General features: G+C 37.0%; 1 protein-coding gene across 3 annotated transcripts in view; it reads left to right on the top strand.

The window, feature by feature from the left end:
* DISC1 (DISC1 scaffold protein) overlaps positions 1-12,079 on the top strand; it is a 190,947-nt gene that overhangs the window by 86,344 nt on the left and 92,524 nt on the right. The window lies entirely within an intron of this gene.

Raw genomic sequence — 12,079 nt, 5'->3', positions numbered from 1 at the left:
ATGAGAAGGACTTACACTGATGAGTAGTGTGTTAGGCCTTTACGCAGCTGAGCCTTCTTGGAAAAGTCATTGATCTGCACCTAGCTAGGTGCCTTGAAGTCATGGCAAGTCTGGCAGAACCAGGCTGTGTCACGTCTTCTGTAAGGTGCTTCAGGCCTCTCTCCACAGGTGGAAACTACTGGCTAAGAGAATTCTGTGTGGTAGGCAGTAAATGGGCAAAGAACATGATATTTTTCCGTAAGTGAAATTAGTAAATAATTATCAATAGCTTTTCCTGGACATTACAAGTTAAATGTTTGAGCTCTCTAGCTAAGAGTCATAATAAATTTATAATAAAGGTGTAATAATTGCAAATATGGCTGTAAATGACATTTAAAACAGAGGAAAATAATTGGCTGCTACTGCTATTCAGATCATTAAACAACTAATGTTGGCAGCAAAAAAGCAATTTGGTTCTTGGAGCACTCGTGCATGTTATTTACAACCAGTAAAACACTGAAATGTGATTACAGTCTGATTCATAACGGTTTTACATGCCAGTTACTTGGGACTGGTGCGCGTTTACTAAGGAAAAAAAAAAGTGCAGTTCTTTCTCTAAGTTTGAAGAGGTGACTTTTCTAATTCAGCAAACTGTTTGCAAATGTGTACGTATATGTTTCTCCACCAGACACCCGTCTCGGAGGAAGCTGAAGAGAAGGGAATGTAGACTTGGGTATAAGAAATATTCCAGTGTTACACTAAAGAAAGAAGAACAACTAGGGGATTTTTAATATGTGTCAGAGTGACGTCTTATATCTATCTGATGGTCATTTACCTTCTCAACTAGATATTAGGATCTTGTAACTGTGCACAGAATGATTTTAAATTGAAACCATGTGCAGTGTCACATGGTTTGTTTGACAGAAGTGGATAATGTCAGATTTGAGCAAAATCCTAAAGGAAATTAAAGACCAGATCTTGTAGTGGTCCTGAGCATGGTCAGTTTCTTTGTTCTTCATGACTCTTTTTAGAATGGAAACCCTATTTAATTCTCTGTGTCCACCTACAAGGTAAGCTGAATAATCACCCTTTTCTGCCCTTAGGCTATTTGAATGTAGGTAATTTTCTTGCTTTCAGAAATGGGGTCAAAGTTTTCCCCAGCCATTGTATGGCTTTATTGAGAACAAAATAGCCCCCAAACTGGATATGCAACTGCTTCATGCTGCCAGCAGGAAGCAGTTGGCCAGAAAATACATACTTCAGTATGACACTTTGGGAGAGTTAATGAAAACTGGAGGACTACTTCCAAAACATTCGTAACAATATTTTATACTTGTTAGCTCTTAAAAGAGGTTGCTTGTTTCAGGGATGAATTCAAGAGACAATTTAATGCTGGTATTTCTATAAATTGTTTTCTCAGTACTATGACTATGATTGCCTTTTCATGCTTTTTAAGAAATGTTGGTACTATTTCTTGGTACTGATAAGAAGCGCTATTTCTTTTTTTTTTCCTTACTCTGAAAAACTCTTACTTCAGGGAATTTTAATGACTGTGAACAGTACAATCTTAAATTGTCGCTAAGGCAAAAATCTTTTATTATCTTTCTGGGAATTTTGCCTGAACAGAATTTGTAGGCTTTTTTTCATTTTATAATTTCATATACAGCATCTTTCATGAACATATTTGAAAACCTCTGACACCCCCTTTCCATCTTGTGACTAGTTAGCTGTTAAAAACAAGCACCCACTGTTATCACGTCCTGGCATTTGGTGCTACAAATTGAAGCACATCAAAGTCCACCTGAACTTAAGCAAATGCTTTTTTTACTGTGTGAGTGATCGAACAGTGGAGCAAGGTTGCCCAGAGACATTGTGGGGTCTCTCACAACTGAAAATCTCATAGTAATGCCATTTTAACCTATACTTTCACACAGAATAATTCTTTCTTAGCTATAGTACGTGTAAAAGTAAATCCAAAAATTGTTTAGCTCATGTAATAGATGATGAAAAGCACCAGTGATATTGAGAGAATGCTTCACTTCTGTAAATGCTTTCTCAGGAAAATAAGCATCCAGAAGTTTTTCTGTCTTCAAGTGGTTTACTTAGAATAAGGTTGTAGGTGGAAGCCTTCTCAAGAACATCTGGAAATTGGTTTTCAATCCTTGCCTTGCTAATAAGGAATGTGTCTGGACTCATATTCAAAGAGCAGTTTGTCTGAGGCATACTGGACTGTAAAACAACAGAGACACGTCTATGATCAAAAAAAGTTCCAGATAATCCCTGTCTAAAATTGTGTGTATTGACATCAGTAAGAGGGCTTTGTGACTTAATGTGTGGTTATCAAGACTTAATTATTGATGTCTCCGAATCTGGCTAGCTTCCATAGCTGGCTAGCTTCCATTCCTAGGGTACCCTAGGAAACATAATTGTATAGACATGCAGCACATTGTACCACACTTCCTGGGTTTCTTTCTTGTTGTAAAAATTAGGGGTTTTCAAGTCTGGCTTTGTAGGAAGCTGGTGACTTTAAGCCTATAAGTGAGCTACTTTTTTTTTTCTTCTTTTAAAGGGGGAAAAATTTAAAATACAGGCTTTGGAGAATGAAAATGTCTGGAACTGCAAAACAGAAGAATGATGAAGTAGGGTGTTAGATGCCTTAGATGTGTGTGTGTGTAAAGAGAAGTATTGAAATTTTAAAAGAAAAACATGAACTTCTGGCATATAACCAAACATGAATTGATATTGCGGAGAAGCGAGGAAAAAGCTGAGATGTGTAACTTTAATGAGGAACAAATTATACTGAAATAGGCAAGGAAGGGGAAAGGTATTGCATTGTATACCAAAAATGGGTCTTCTGAAGCTCAGGCATAGATGCAAAACAATGCAATTTAATATCCCAGTGTGAAGAGAAAATACCCAAGTAGTTCCTCGTTGCTACCATCACAAATGGAAGATAACCGAGGCTTTCTGAGTAAACTAATAGCATCAAAAGCATGGAATTAATAATAACGGTTGGTTGTTTATAACAGATAGCTGATTGTAAGTTGGGAAGGAAGCACTGAAGATGATGAAACGCATTAATGAAAGGTGATGAAGGCAATTTGGCAGTGGGGGAGGTAGAAAAACATACAAGGGAGCAAGTATTTTAGATGTGATTTTTGTCGTTGGAGGGAACTGGTTGAATATCAAGGGTGAAAAGTAATTCTGTAACAGCAGACACTGTGATGTAGTAATGGCACTCATTAATGCTAAATGTAGAGTAGTATGCAAAAGATACAGGAATGACAGAAATTGATGTTTTAAAGACCTGAAAGTTGAAAAGAAATTCTGCAAATAAATAGAAATATTTTAGTCTTAGCTCATGAATTGATAAAAACAGAAAAGCCAGGATGCAGAATGAATTGCAGCTGGTAGAGAAACTAGTTGGGAAGAAACGATTTGGTAAATGTGGAAGAGGAAAGAGTAAGAATGAGTTTGTTTTTTTTTTTTGTTTACAAAACTTAAAGTGAAGACAATGAGCAGTGGATAATATAGAGAAGGCTGAGGTTGTTCAGTTCTTGTCATTCATTTATGCCTAACACATGGATACTCATCCCTTAAATAAGACATAGTTAAGAAATATGACTCCACCTTAAAAATACTGGACAAGATTTAAGAATATATTGCATGTACATATCCCCTGAACTGACATTCAGCTAACAGAAGGTTGCTCAACAGCCCGGGTATACTAAAATGTTAAAAGGTGAGAGAATCTTCAGTTGGGTAATATGCAGCTTTAAAGGCAGCCTTGGAATAGTAGGAGATACAGAGGCAATTATTAATAGTATATATGTATATGAAACGCAGTAAACATAAATTTTGGTGGACATACTTAGGAGTTTTCATTTAGTCTTGGAAGCTTTAGGCAAAGATAAATGGTATTTCTGCTGTTTTTACTGTAGCAGTTGGATCAGTCATTCAAATAATTTCCTCAAATAACAATGCTAATGGATACTGAAAACAACTGTTTTCCTCTGAAGAGATGTTGCATTGTTTTCATTCAACATAGCATTTTCTGTGAGGAAGCAGTTAGTTTTAGGGGGTTTGGGAACAGTGTCAAAGCTAAAAGGCGTCTGAATGCAATTGCATGTATCTTGGTTCATGTATCCCTAAAGTTAGATGAACGTAAGAATACAGTTATTAATACATTGTCAGATCTTACATGTGTCATGATGTAATGATTTGGAAAGCTTGATGTGTACCACAGCCTTTAATGGTTACCTGGATAGCTTCATACAGCATTAATGTTCTGTATGAACTGCATTGTCTGTTGCTGTCACGCTGATTTACAGTATTGGTGTATTTGCACCAAAACATATGCAAATGTAGCTGATCTTGTTTTGAGAGAAAAATACCAGAATAAATGCAATGTAAGCATAGCAATTCTATTATTCCTGACAGTCTAATACCTTAATTTTAAGATTGTATAATAAAAGATGCAGTAAAGACTTTAGAGATGATGCCACATATGTAAAAGTTCTTCTTTGCTGTTATTTTTTCCTTGGAAGGAGTGTAAAACTAAGTTTGGAGGACAAAGAAAAAGGGGGTGGGTGCATTCAGATTACTGAAGGTAGTAGAATAAATATAGTAGATTGATTACATTATGTTGAGATTTCATATGAAAAAAATATTCTTGAAAGTTAAGAGCTATTTGTATCAACAGTCAAAATTCAGGTCCTTCATATCAGCAGCTCCTTCACTTCTGGTTGGCGTTTGCCTATTGTCATAAATAACTTTAGAGTTCATACTCCCAAGATGCTAGTCCAAAATTTTTCTCCAAACATAATTAGCAGAATTGTATTATATTGTACATGATTTTAAATCAGTAGCTTTAGCTAATTATAACTAACAAGTACTCTTGATGGCATGAGATTTTACTGTTGACATATATATTTGTGAATACTTATTGGTGAAATCTTTTGGGTTACCATTTAAAAGATTTTGTATAAATTAAAAACAAACAAAGAAGTAGCTTAATGTCAGTGCTTAGAAACCTGTGTGTGATAATTATAACAATTGCTTCTTAGAGTAGCTCCTAACATGTTTATAAAATTTCTGTCATCAGGTGTGGGAAGAATATGGCAGAACACGATACTATGTTCTTTCTGTTAGCATGGTGGGCATATGTAGCACAAAATTTTTTGGGGAAATAAATTGCAGATCAAATAAACCTAAACCAGTAAGAAAATTCAAACAGGATGGTCTGTAAGCAAGTGTGAATGTAACTGTAAAAATATTAGTAAAATTTATTTTCCTTCTGTAGGCTGATCTGCAAGCAATCAAATCATATGTGAGAAATGGTACATTTCTCTTTTTTCCTTAGAGAGAAAATAATTTGGGAATAGGAGGAGGGATGTAAACTAAAATGTATTTTTAGCCATCATTTGGTCTGTTTCCTGTATGTGAATAAAATACATTATGTTTGATAAATATTGCAGTTTTTTCATGTGCTCTGTGATTTTTTTTCCCTCTCTTGGGAGTGCCTAAAGTGTAGGACCAGATAGCCACAGAGTGGCTATTGGGTAGCTAAGCAAATGTGAACGAAAAACTGAATTCATTATGTAGTTGCCTGTGTGATGCACGTCATTAACTTTCTCTATGTCTCTGCAAATGCAAATTAGATCCAAACACAGAAGCTAGTAAGGTGATTTTTAAAGTAGTTAATATATATATGTTTTTTAAAAATATATAAAATACATATTTATATTTATATTATACTATATAAAATATATATTTGGAAATATATATACTCTGGTTGATACCAGTAGGATATCTTGTGTCATCATCAAATAATTAGCACTATCTCAATATCATTAAATACCTGCAAATGGGAGGTGACTGGAAATACTGATTTCCAGTAGAATGATTTCGAGTAATATAACCAAAAAGGGTTTTTCCCCCTCTTATTCCTGCATAGAAGTGTAGCTTAGAAATAACGTGACATAAATGCTAAACACAAAATTTGATGCTGGTGCTGTTACCTCTTTGCTTACTCAGATGCTTATTTAAGTTCTGCATGGCTCGAACAGCAATTGTAAGAAAGGATTAAAAAAAAAAAAAAAAAAAGAAAGAAACCAGCCTTCCAGCTTTGGAAGTAGGCATTTCGGTTGGGAATGAGTATGCTAGAGAGGGGACCAGTCAGACTGGAAGATGTCAGTAGAGGCTGAAGGAACTTCTCAACCATGCATATGTGTGTTTTGGTAATGTGGATGTCTTGGTTTCATTCCTTTGCTACCTTCTGTCAATTCGTGCAGGTTAGGTATGGTCATAAAGTTGTCAACAAGATGTTGATACATTCCCCTGCCATGCTAGATACAGCTTTTAATATCTTCTACTGGAAGGGGATGGTGCTCTCGTTTGTATATTTAACATTTGAGAAGTACTGTTGGGTACAGGTGGGGAATCCAGCTTGTCTTTGAGGCGAGAATACCAATGCCTCTTTATGCCTTCTTGTGAAGGCGTAGTTTTTTGGTGAATTGGAGTCTCACAGGGACCTGTGTCTTGTCAGATGACAAAATTGGTTCTCCACTTTCAGCATCTTGCTTCCAGCAGCAGTTTGGATTGATGGCTCGGTGGCATGTTGAGATAAATTCTTCTTCATGCCCACCCATATCACAATGTCCTGTGCCAGCATACAATGCTGCTTATTGGCATGTGTTCCCACAATGCTCACTTCATGCTTCACGAACTGAAGTTTTCTGCTGTATATTGCTACGAGTGATGTACTTTTTGCAAGCCTGTGAACCCATTTAAAAAATAACGCCTGTGAGCCCCTAAAGCCAACTCCTAAACAGTCACATAGACCTCAGACATCTATGTAATTTGTCTTTTTATCTTACTTCCAAATGAGAATGCTGGGTGTTACTGGCTTGCAGTGAAGTTCCAAGACAATTTGTAGTAGTTGAAGCTCTAACACGATATGTGACCAGACAGCAGAAAATCATTGCTTCTGTTACAGCAGCCAGTCAGTCATGTAGCAACTTACTCCGTTTCTCCCGTTACCTAACCTGCTCTCCCTGGAGGAGAAGAGAGGGTAGAATAATCTTCTTGGCAGTTCCTTTTCTGGAGATTTGTGCTCAGAGGAGAAACATTAGATGGGGAGAGCTGTGAAGATGCTTTCACCCAGTCGGAAAGGCCGTGCTGTGGTCTGGAGGGGATGCTAGAAAACCCCTGTGCAGTCGTAGGACATGTCAATGCTTTCCCTCTTTCCACAGACTGTCCAGGAAGCCAAGGTGACAATCCCCTGAACTTGAGCACATGAGGTTTTGGTGCCTAAGTCTAGGTGGCATGATCTGATTTCATGAAGCCCTCAAAATAATGGAGATCAGGTCTGGGCCATTTCCCTACCCTGAGCATGTCATTTCTTCCCCTTCGCTGGTAGTGAGGGGAGGCAGAGGTAGGAGAGAGAACAGATGTAAAAGAACAAGAGATTAAAAGGCGTAAGGTGGCTGGGGGATGTGATTGGCAGGGGAAACCAATTATCTGGGGAAGCTTGTGTGCACATGTTTGTGTCCGTGCATTCGGGTAGTCCTTGAGTTCAGGAGTCAGGCATACTTCCAAGCACATGGAGGAGAAGAAGGTGATCAGGAGTAGTCATGGGCTCAACAAGGGGACCAACCTGGTAGCCTTCTGTGATGGAATGACTAGCTGGGTGGGTGAGGGGAGAGTAGCGCATGTTGTCTACCTTGATTTCAGTTGGGCTTTTGACACCGTCTCACATAACATCCTTGTAGGCAATCCTCACTCCCCTGGTGAGGCCTCACCTGGAGTACTGTGTCCAGTTCTGGGCTCCCCAGTACAAGGGGGACATGGAGCTTTTGGAGCAAGTCCAGTCGAGGGCTACAAAGATGATAAGACTGGAGCATCTATCATACAAGGGCCTGTTTAGCTTGGAGAAGAGAAGACTGAGAGGGGATCTGATCAATGTATACAAATATCTGAAGGGGAGGGGTCAAGAGGATGGGTCTGGATTATTCCATTTTACCTTGAAAACAGGAATTGTGATTCAGATGCTTGGAATTCTTTAATAATATTTTAGGGGATGATAGACTGTCCCTCATTTGCTATTTGTGATTTTCAAAGGTGCTGTTACTGCTATACAGTTACTGCTTCCAAAATATTTTATTCCCCTCACGTTTTTAGATTTTTCTCTTTGTGAGAAGCTGAATGATATTTATTTTCTTCAAGTTCTGTTCTGGTGTTGGAATTGGTTTGTATTCTCATTAATCATGGGGTGGAGGATTTTCAGCCTTGAATTCCAGCGCCTTTGATAAATACCGTGGTGGTAAATGCCCTAAGGTAAAACAGAATTTTTCTCTTCTATGTATTATTAAAGGTAGTGTTAGTCTATGAAGAAAAAGCTTATAGGTAATGATAAATACTGACCAGTCTGTTCTTCCTTGCATTCAGGCTGATGTCTAGTATGTATGCTTTAGTGTTACACAAAAATCATTCCTTTGCTTGTACTGTAATGAATTTAGTTTCAGTAGGGATGGGACATACCACTCTGCTTTGAGTATAAATAATGGAAACTATGAGTGCACATAATTTCTGGCATAAATATGATAAAAACTTAGCGTAAAAAGGCTCTGGGCCATTAACTTTGTCTTATGTTTTGCAAGGGAATTATTGAACAAAGCTTAAGTAATAACCCATTTGTTGGTTTTTACAAAATGGGATAGATTTCAAATGATATTTTTAGTCAATTTGTTGCTGGTAAATGGTATCAAAATAATGTAATGTTAATTTGAGGCTTGTAAGTGGGCAACAGTCTGCCTTATACAGTATAATCTGACGATGAGTGGTTACTGTGGACATGAGTTTAAATAGCATGTAATTATGTATGAAGAACAGATACTTGATGTGCAGAGTACCATTTAGCTGCAGTATGTAGCCATTCTAGTACAATTTTCGGGAAGAGGAGAAAATAATCTAAATACACTATTCATTTTTTACGGTGAATAAATGGAATTATTTAGCTATGTTGTGCCTGGGAATAAATATTTTATATTTTTTATTTTGCCAGTGTGGATTGCTTTGTCTGATTTGGCTGGTATTTCTTTGGCATTCAAATCAAGCTGTTGGAGCTTACCTGATGTCAGTGGTTGGAGAGAAGGAGATGAAGGAGGTACATGTACATGAGTGGAGAGGGCCCCAGTGGGCAAGATTAAGGAGGAAGTTAATTTTTTTTGTTGTTGTTGCTCTTTGGTGTTTTGGTTGTATTTTTGTTTTGCTGACTTCTGGGTAATTTTGACGAGCTGAACCTTACTATAATGTGCACATACTCAGCTTCTTATGACAGTATGCTTTAAGCATGCTACTCAGCCTGTTCAGAGCACTGTATACTTCAAATGGGAAAATGAAAATAGGACTTCGAAGTTCTATGCTAGCAGAAATATGAGTTTGGCCGAGCTCAGGTGACTGACTACAGATTTTATTATAATCCCAACTTTACTTCACATGATTCTTGGGAAGAGTTATGTCTGGCTTTATTTATCTGGTATCATCCAACTAGTTCTTCTAGTGGTATGTCTCAATCAAATGCAGCTTTTTCTGGTTGATAAAGCAACAGTTACTCTGTTTGCTTAAGCAAAATCATTAACCAAAAAGAGGAATTTTAACATTTTCATGGATACTAGCAGAATAAAATGTTTTAACATGTGTCTGAAGAATGTTTCTACATCATCCAAAGTGACTTTGTTAAACACAAAACAACAGTTTTTTAATGCTGGCAGCTAGGGATTATATATTAATTTTTAAATCAACCTTCTTACAGCATTTCGGAAAGAGTTATTTTTGTTGCTGTGATTGAGGTCAGAAGCTCACTGATGATGCCTGTGGTGCATGAGTTCATATTGCTCTTCTGAATTTTCACTGCAGACTTTCAGACATTTGTGCAGTCAGGGAAGATGCATCAGGCAGTTTTGGCTTCTGGGCATGTATCTGATGCCATTTCCTCGTAGCCTTAGCTTTGATATAAAATTCCCCTCTGGGAATTTGTATCCATTCACTATGTATAAAACATTCATATATAATATCATACTTTTTTTTTCCTTCCTGTCTTCTGAAACATAACAGCAAGCTCCAGTTTCTAATGAAGAATCTCTTGCCTTCATGTTTTATTAAGACTCGTGTGTGCTGATGCTTGGGATGAGTTCAGGTGAAATAAAAGTACACTGTTTCATTGTAGGTCTTTTTGCTTTAGAAATATCTGAATATCTGCCATTTCCCCATCAATTTTATGTAGTGGTCATGCTTATCTCCCGCTGTGTTCTGCCCATTTGGAAACATGACATGTTAAGATAGTAAAATTTGCCCTGTTTTTTTCTCTATAAATGCATTGGTAAACATCAGATTCTACTATTTGTAAATAGACAACTAAATAATTTATAGTTATTTAGTTGTATGATTAATTGTAAGATAAATAGAACTGGCAAACAGGGTTTTAGCTGAGAAGTAGAAACAAAAAAAAAACCAAAAAAAAAAGAAACAAAAACTACTTTAAGGAAAAAAGGTTTGGTGAAACCTTTGTTTCAGTTATTTGGTTGTAGTTATTTGGTGGAAGTGTTTTCATTCGTTCTTCTGCTCTGGAGGAATGGAGCCACTCTCAGCAGCTAGAAGATTTGCCATCTTCTGATTAGTCCAGATACTTTCATTCTGTTCATGCTCCTTTTACATGACCAGAAGGCAACTGTTCCCATTTAAGACTTTGTGATTTTGAGACAACAGGCAAAAAGGATGATGTGGATTTGATTTGGAATTCATCTTGAATTATAAAATTGTTATGTATAAGAAATAGTTTATTGTATCCTTGAAAAAAAGGAAAAGTCCAAGGAAGCTTTTATATCTGAATAAGCGCTACAAACTTCATGACTTCAAATTTCATGAGCCTAAAATCATGCACATAGTATAGAAGCTGATGAGACATCTTATGTGTATAACTGGCTGTGCTTCACATTAGTATTTGCTCCAAGAGCAAATTTTATAAATAATAAATTTCGTGGGTGGCATCCCTGCCCATGGCAGGGGGGAGGGGGTGGAACCAGATGATCTTTAAGGTCCCTTCCAACCCAAGCCGTTCTATGGTTTTATGAATCTAAATGCCTTTACTTACTAGATCATAATCCCATGTTTTTCCTAAGTCAGGATAATGCTGGAGTTTAGTTCTTGCACTATATAAATGTTAGGTCTTGTAGGCAAGTCTACATGGAGATTGTTTTTCTCAGGTAGTCTTCTGAGATTTTTTTTTTAAATTAAATCAAGTCGCTGAGTCACTGAAAAAACACAGGTATGGCTGTATAAATGTAGCATTATAATAGTTACTGCTATTTAAAAAACATTTAATAGCAGAGCATCTTGCTGTCATTAGTGTATTTATAAGTACAACCTCTCTGTGAAGTAAGGAAACATTCCTCTCCTGGTTCTCACTAGGTTTCAGAAAGGTTAGGTAGCAAATCTTACTAGGCCAAGCTGTAAACTGGTTGGGAATTGAACTGTAGTCTGGATCCCTGTCTAAAGGACCTGAACGCTTCTTGAAAACTACAGGGCGAAGTGAGCTGGCAATTCTTGATTTTTTTTTTTTGCCTGTCTCTGAGATTTCACAGTTCATGGAGAGTCAGAAGCAGAGAGTTGTGACTTTTAAATATGTTTTCTCAGAATTTTCTCCTGATGATCTTTTTGGTGGGTGCTTGTTGTTTAAGAAATGTGATGTCATTTATAAACAACCTTCTGGTGCTTGTGAATAACTGCATAGTGCTTCGTTGTTCAAGGAGGAATGCTTCAGAGTCTTGTGGATTGATAGCACCTATCATAGAAGTATTGTCAGTTGAGGTCTTCAAAACCAAAAGATGGTAAGAAAAGTGACAGCACAGTGATCAATGAATTTCAGTATGACACTTTCTGAAGTGTAGACCCTAGGAGTAAATATTCTCCAAAAATGTTAATTTCCTCCAAAAAAGCTATTTCTATGTGCATGAGGTTAAATCTGATGCAATTATGACTCTGTAGCATGTTAATAAAATGGATACTTGCAAAAGTCTTTTTTTTTTTCTTTCCTGATTTG

This window comes from Aythya marila (genome assembly GCF_965140915.1).
Source record: "Aythya marila genome assembly, chromosome: 3".
NCBI lineage: Eukaryota > Metazoa > Chordata > Aves > Anseriformes > Anatidae > Aythya > Aythya marila.
The sequence above is the reverse complement of the archived record's forward strand: the minus strand, read 5'-3'. Positions and strand labels throughout refer to the sequence as shown.